Source organism: Theobroma cacao, chromosome 7 (genome assembly GCF_053813885.1).
Source record: "Theobroma cacao isolate CCN51 chromosome 7, ASM5381388v1, whole genome shotgun sequence".
Classification (NCBI taxonomy): Eukaryota; Viridiplantae; Streptophyta; class Magnoliopsida; order Malvales; family Malvaceae; genus Theobroma; species Theobroma cacao.
This window is the reverse complement of record NC_142645.1, coordinates 17,496,115-17,504,176: the sequence shown is the minus strand read 5'-3', so window position 1 is coordinate 17,504,176 and position 8,062 is coordinate 17,496,115.

The window sequence follows — 8,062 nt, the reverse complement described above, 5'->3', positions numbered from 1 at the left end:
GGAAAGTTAAGAGAAAGAGCTACAACTTTTATGAAGATTACTTTGCACATTTCTGCTTTGAAGATAGAAAAAATCGTGTTGGAAAATGGCAAGATGTACTGTACCGGGAATGAAAATTTGTAAATACTGATAATTGATTTTTGGGCCTTCATTACACTTTTAAGCCCAATTAAACCCTAGGTCAGCTGAAGGAACTTTAGGTTAAGTCTATTAGTATAAATAGGATATGTTTAATAACATTAAGGGCAGAACTTTTGAGAGATTCAAGAAAGTAGAAGTTGAGGCTGAAACTTGGAGATCAAGTCGGCAATAATTGTTTTGTGTTCTTCCTTAGCTTTTAATTTTCTTGTTACTTTCAATGGTTAAATTTATTATAATGTTATTTGTTTTTACAATTATGCGTGGCTAAATTTTCTTTTTCTAGGATTGCAATTGAACTCACATGTAGGCTAAATTTTTAAATCTCTTGCTTACTTATTTTAATGGGATTTGAATTGTTTATTTCAATTTGTTCTTACTATTTTTAATTGTCTGATCACCAATTAAATTGATCTCGGAACCTAAACAAACTTGGGAAAGGGAGTTTAGAGTAGACTAAAATTGGGATAGCATATAATCAAATTAATTGATTTGCTTATAGGATAGGGATATACCTATAGGCCGTATGTAGCCAGATTAGAGCCTGAACTTAATGAGTTTGTTTTAATTTCAAATCACATAGGGATATAGTGTTTTGGTTAAAATAGATATTTTTATACGTTGAGTCAGGAGACCCTTATAAATAATTTAGGACTCTAGGTTAGCAATTCAACCCATTGAAATAAGTTAAGTAAGAGAGGTAAGAATTAGATGAAGTGTGAGGGATATTGTAATCCTAGGCTTTTTTGATTTGATATTTTCTCAAGTTATTATTTTGATTTTTCTTGTTGGTTTTAATTTTAGTTTTATTTAATTATTTAATTTTGATTATTTAGATAAGATTAAATTATTCTAATTTTAGTACTTAGTAAAGTTTTAGATTAATTCTTTGTCGGATTGATACCCTACTTGCTAATATACTATCTATTCGATACGTATACTTGCGTAGTAGGATTTTAACTGACACAGTACTCAAACTTTGACAAGATTTTTGACCACCTTCCATGTCAAACTAGGCAAAGTCGTAAACATGAAAGTTGTAGCACTTTTTCTCTTATCTTTCCAAAGGTTCAACAATCATCTCATTTGAAGCTTTGTGGAGAGAGTTGTGGTCAAAATACCGAAACATGTGCACTGGAAGTCTGCATCTTGAAATTGCTCTCCTTCTTCCATTAATAGTCTTCCTTCATTAAACACCTACAAAAGCACAAATAAATCAATAACAACCTTTCTTAATCAAATAAACACCAAATTAAGCATCAAATTAACTAAGATTAGATTGACTCACCTAATTTAACTAATATAAAATAGTTAAATAAAGCCTACTAATTTTCATGAATTATTACAAGAACTAAGCTAAAATACTATCAAAATTAAGTCAAAATAACTCTATATCATAGAGTTATCGCACCCGCAAACTTAATATTGGGCTAGTCTTCAAGCAAAACATAGAAAAAAAACTAACTTACGAAAATAAATTTCAGATGGTGAAAACAAAATAAGTATAGTTACTCCTACTAGAGATAAAGTGCATCAACTCAATGATTCCCCATAATTCCTCAAAAGTATGTCTATCAATCATTAGCCGAAGGAAAAATATAGGCATCATTCAAATTCATGTTTCAATTCCAATGCAAGCACATTCTCAAATAGATTTTTGTGTGTGTGTGAAATATTTCACCAGGAATATCATGGTATCTGGATAAGTTTATGCCAACACAAATTTCAAATTACTACTAGAACTCCATAGGTTTATTTTTCATCTCTCTCTCCACTAACGTAGACTAACACCAAGCTTGGAATCAATAGGACTTTATAAAGCTTGTAATGTATGCCTAGGGTCAAGATAGGATTTAAGATAATAATGTGGCTCAAATCACCCTAAGCACATAATTATTCTAAGACCTATATATCGAGCTCTATTTTTCTTCTCCAAGTACACCTTTTCCTTCACATTTGAACTTTACTTTCATTCAACATCTTTTGTTTTGTTTTTTTTTCACAATTTAACAATTTCACACCTCTAAACTTATTTTCTTTGTATTGTAGGTAGTGGGGTTATTTTTCATATTTTGAACTTTTTCTTTTTCACATCAACATCACCTTTCCACCTTTTTCAACATTTAGCTCAATTTATATTTTCCAAAACAATATACATGCTTAGGAATGAGAGTTACAAAATTGGAAATTTTATATAGAGTTAGGCTAAATTATTATGTAGTTAAATAAAGAAAAGGGAAATTAAGCTTAAAGGGATACACTAGAGATAAAGATTTAACAAGGTTGGCTTTTTAGGCTCAAATGGTCCAAAGGTGGCCTAAATCATCTCCCTAACTAAGTATTACTTAGGATTTTGTCAAGAGAGAGAATCAAGTAAAATTTAGAATTCATGACATAATTGAAAATTCACATCAATATAAACCTTCTCTAGATATTCACAACAATTCAAAGCAAAAGATAAAGTGCTCAAAATTGTTGAAATCACATTCTAACAATGATACTTAATAATAAAATTTTGCATGAATCCAAACAAAAACCTAAGTCACTAAAAGCAAAGAATTCAAAACGCCTAGTTATCATCATTGGATAAAGAAATCATCGAAAAATTGGCACAACTTTATTCTAGATTCCTAAAATTCAAACAAATAAGAAATTCATTTAACAACTAATCGTAAATTATTTATAAATCTAGATACGCATGCAAATAAAACTAAACCTAAAACTTCCATAGAATATTCACCACTAGAAAAATAAATTCACCCCCCATGCTTAAACTAAAGATTGTTCTCAATGTTAAAAAAAATAAAAGAAAAGTAAAGAATACTTCTCTGATGGTTGGATGAATCTAGAGAAACTCTAATTCTCCTTCTCATCTCCATCATCCTCTGTATCATTGTCCTCATTGTCTTCTGCCTCGTTGGCACCCCTAGGAGAATTAGATGCTAGTGGAAGAGTAGACATGTCCATTCCCATAAAAGCAGCATAAGATTGAAACATGTGGTCCATATGTTGATTATATTGGATTTGATCAAACAAACCGTTGGAATTTTGTCTTGCTTGGTCAGGTGCCATTCTCAATTTTTCCATAGTCCTAATTTCAAGTTACCAAAGAATTATAGAGCACAAATCTAAAAAATCTACCATACTCAAAAATAATTAAGCACAATGACTCAAGAATCATCAATAACTAACACAATTTCTCAAGAAAATAAATAATGTGAAGAAAGTTAACAAAATTTCTTAAAAATAAAAAAAAAGAAAAAAATAATAACAATAAAAAATAAATAAAAGAAATATTGAAACTTACTTGAAATCTTCAGCAAAAGTGTTGAAAATAAATTTGGGTAATGGGTATAAAGGAATGAAAATGAAAAGGGAATAATGGTGAGTGGAGAATAATAGGTAGGAAAGAAGATAGAAAAGTCCAAAATTTTGCATAAAAAAAATGGGACAAAGCTATAGTGAGAAAAGGGGGGTTTTATATTGGAAGGTGAAGGCTTCCTTATTGTGGCAGTGCAAATAAAAGGGGGCTATGTTTGGGTAATGGGTTGCCCATTATTAGCAACTCATATCAATAGGGGTAATGGCCTGGCCTTAATGGGAACCGTGGCCCATGTGATAAAAACCCGCATGGTCACAACCCTCAGTCAAGCCCAACTCTATAAACTATTTTCCATGTCATTCATATGCTTGATAATATGCTTGCATACTTGGAAAGCCCCGAAAAATCGTTAAAAGTCGGTAATGAACCTAGTGGTACAACTAAGCTGAATTAAGCCTCGAACTAGTCCAAATAGAGATTTTAAGATGAAATTGAGAATTTTAAAACCCCAGAATGACTTAATATGGTGATTCGAAGTTCGAGGATTGATTCGGAGTCAAATTGGAACTTTCATGATGTAGGGGTAAAATGGTCATTTTGCCACCCAAGGGTAAAATTGGAATTTTACACCACCCAACACTTGTCAAGCCCTTGAATTTTACCTATTATACTTTGGATAATTGAGATATTTTATGTGGTGGCGGGAGAATGCTTAATTATTAAGTTTAAAAATGGACCAATGGGATGGTGACAAGTGGCAAGTTTTCATTTCTTTATAATTTACATTAAAAACCAGCACACACCTCTCTTATTTATTCTTCATGTTTGGCCTCACCAAGGAAAAGAGGAAAGAAAGAAAGAACAAATCCCGAGTTAGAAAATTCAAGAGAAAATTTGTGGATTTCAAGGAATTAAGTAAGTAAAGGTAAAATTTCTTGATTTTAGCTTGTGATCTACCTTTCCTATGCATTCTTTTTCATTTTTCATGGTTGAGAATCAAGTTTGCATGAGGATACCTTTGCTGGCCGAACATGAGGGGAGGAGTTTTGATCTTGGATTTAGCTAGATTTCATGTTATTCTAGTGTTTTTAGTTGGTTGGTGATGTGTAGCATAAAAAGCAAACAAGAAAAATTAATGTTCTTACATCACCCTCATTGGCCGAATCTTCCTTATGGTATGTGGATGGTGGATTTTATTTTATTTCAAGTGATTTGGTTAGGAATTAATGATTTATGGTGTAAAAATCAAGTATCAAAAACCATAGTATTTATTCACCCATCATGGTTGAATTTTCCAAGAGAAAATGTTGAGGATGATTTTGCTATAATTCATGTTATCTAGCTTATATTTGATGATTTGGAGTATAGGAGTATTGGAAGTGAAATGAATTTGTTTGGAGTTACTTTGGATGTTTTGGTTAAATCAAAGGTGAAGAGTTAGAATTAGGTCGAAAACTGATCCATTCCGATCACCCTTGAACCAACATGAATTCCATTTTTCAGTGACTATCCAAACAACCACATGCATTCATATAGAGCTTGAAATAGATTTATAATTATATGACACAATATATTAAATTATTTGTCGTGTATTGTGTATAGGTGGTGAGTCCTCTAACAAGGCAAAGACATTATGCTAGAGGACCAAGATTAGGAGTATTTCGAACTCTCGATATTGTAACCTTATTATCATCTTAATTATCTAAAGTAGTTTTTATTCGTTTTTGTGATTTTATAGAAAAATGAGTTTAAATGGTAAATCCTTATGTTTTATAAGTAAAATGTGATTAAATGAAATGAGTTTTATAAATCATTTTGAAATTGAATGATGATTTTAGAAATGGAGCAATTGGAGACTGTTTGTTTGTGTTGTAAATTTATGGTTTGAATTGAATGGATTATGGTGATATTAGCTTGAATGGCTGAATTGGAAATTATGTTGAATATATGAACTGTTTTGCTTTGCCTTGACAAGCTAGTAATATTATATTAGCCATGTTATGCTGCCAAAATTTTATTGATTTGGTGGGATATCGATTAGCTTACTACAGTGGACGGGTTTCTATGGACTAGCCTGTTAGAGGGACACGGTAAACCCTGTTTCATTTTATTTTAACTCAGTACGAGAGGCGCGAAGGGTATCTCTTTAGGTAAAGCTTCAGAGTTCACTTCACGCCGAACCACCACGTGAGAATGAATTCAGCCAACTCCAAGGAACGGTTGTGCTTTTAAACGTAAAAATGTGTTTTATGCGTATATGACTTTTTAAACAGCCTTGGCGATCTCGATTGGATGCCTCTGATCAAGGTATCCTCGAGAATGAGTTTTGGCACGAGCTAAGTTTTTAAGAGATTCATAAGCCTCGATGTATATTTTGGATGAAATGTAATTGGTTTAGATGATTTGAAATGTGTTTTGAGGTTATGAACCATTTTATGATGATCTATTTTAAATTGTCTCCATTTACTTGGCTTTAGATATTTTAGATGATGTTTGTTTACTCACTGAGTTTATATAAACTCACCACCCTCATTTCCACTCATTCCAAGCTCAGGATAGTCAGTAGATAGTTGATTTCGTTGAGGGCTACAGTTGGATTTGCATCCTCAAAAACCGTAGGTTCACAGCCTTCGTTACTTTTGGTCATTCGGGGGTCCACATGTCATTGTAAATTAAGTTACACACTCTAGCTCACTGTGTTACTGTATGTACAAATTTATTTTGCTTTTACGTTACAAAAATTATTTACGCGTAGTTTTATAAAAATTGTTTTATAAGAAAATGGAATATTTTATTCAATACTTTTATTTTATCTTAATAGCTATCATTTCACTTTAAATGAATGTTTTAGACATCTAAACTTTTTTTTGGTTATGAAATATGTATCTTTCACTCATATAATACATTTTTAGATGGTTTTGAAATTTTTGGGAAAAAATGACCAAAATACCCCTGTGAGACCAAAATTACTTTCTTTATTGTTTTGGTTTGGAAATAGCTTATCATCTTTTAAAATATGACATTATCAATTGTTGCTCGCAGGGAAGGTGAGAAAACTGATATTAAAACCTTGCGAGGTTTCGATTAGCATTTCGACTAATGAATGTCTATCGGAACATCGATGCGATTGTCACAAGCTCGAGGAGGGTACCGGGTCGTGACACCCTCACTCTCGTAGGCCATTAAGCTGCGACTTTCCTATAGGGGAGCCACCGCTTTGATGGTTTTTCTCTTTTTTTTTCCAAATGAGGCCTCGACCTAAAGCCCAATGGGCCACAGCCACATCAATTAGAGTCCGGGAGGCCATGGCCAGCGTTAATTAGAGTCTAGGAGGCTGCAGCCTACCCCTTTTTTGAAAATTTTGTTTTGAATTTTTTTTACATTTTTTATAGGGATTTAAATTTACTTGTAAAATAAAAATAAAGTGTTAATAATTTAATAATTAAATAAATAAAGAAAATAAAAGAGAGTAAGTTAGAGTGCTTGGGTTACCTCCCAAAAAGTGCTTATTTATAGTCATTAGCTTGACTATGACACCTTGTTTTGCGCTACTTTATGTGACTCTAGACTTTCTTTATTGACCTTGACTACTTTGGTAAACCCACTATAAATCTTGATTACATCATAAGGATGAATTTTTACCACCTTGAAGGTTTCCCCCAATATGGCTTAAGATTCCATGGCAAAAGATGGAGTTGTGAATAAGAAAATACTACTCACTGTCCAATCACAAAATCAAGATAATTGGAAAGTGGTGGCAGTTTTGTCTCAAAAGTTGACGCTTGCTTCATTGAAGGTGGTGGAATAGGCTTACTGTCAAGCCTAGCTCTACAATATGTTTATTATGCCATTTCTACATGAGAATGCATGTTTGTTTACTTGGGTACCTCAAAAATCGTTAAAGAACGGTAATGTACCAAATGGTACAATTAAGTTGAATTAAGTCTCGGACTAGTCCAAATAGAGATTTTAAGATGAAATTAAGAATTTTAAAACCACATAATGACTTAAAATGGTGATTCGGAGTTCGAGGATCGATTTGGAGTCAAATTGGAATTTTCATGACCTAGGGGCAAAATGGTCATTTTGCTACCCAAGGTTAAGATGTGAGTGTTGGATGAAATTTTTTACTAAGATTGATCATTTGGAGTATAATTTGAGTTTAAGAAGTGAAAAATTTTAATTCCGACATTTTTCGAAGCATAAGGGTAAAATAGTCATTTTGCCACCCCAAGGGCAAAATTGTAATTTTACACCACCCAACACTTGTCCAGCACATGGATTTTACCCAATATTATCATGGATAATTGAGAAAATTTAAGTGGTGGAGAGAGATTGCTTAATGGGTAAGTATGACACAAGGACCAATGGAATGGTGACATGTGTCAAATTCTCATCCATTTATTATTTTCCTTATAAATTAGCACAAAATCAGCCCATTTCTCTTCATATGGCCGGCCAAAGGAAGAAGAAAGGAAGAAAAGAAAGAACAAGAACCCTAGGGTGAAAATTCAAGAGAAAATTGGTGGATTTCAAGTAATCAAGTAATCAAAGGTAAAATTTCTTGATTTTGACTTGTGATCTACCTTTCTCATGCATTAT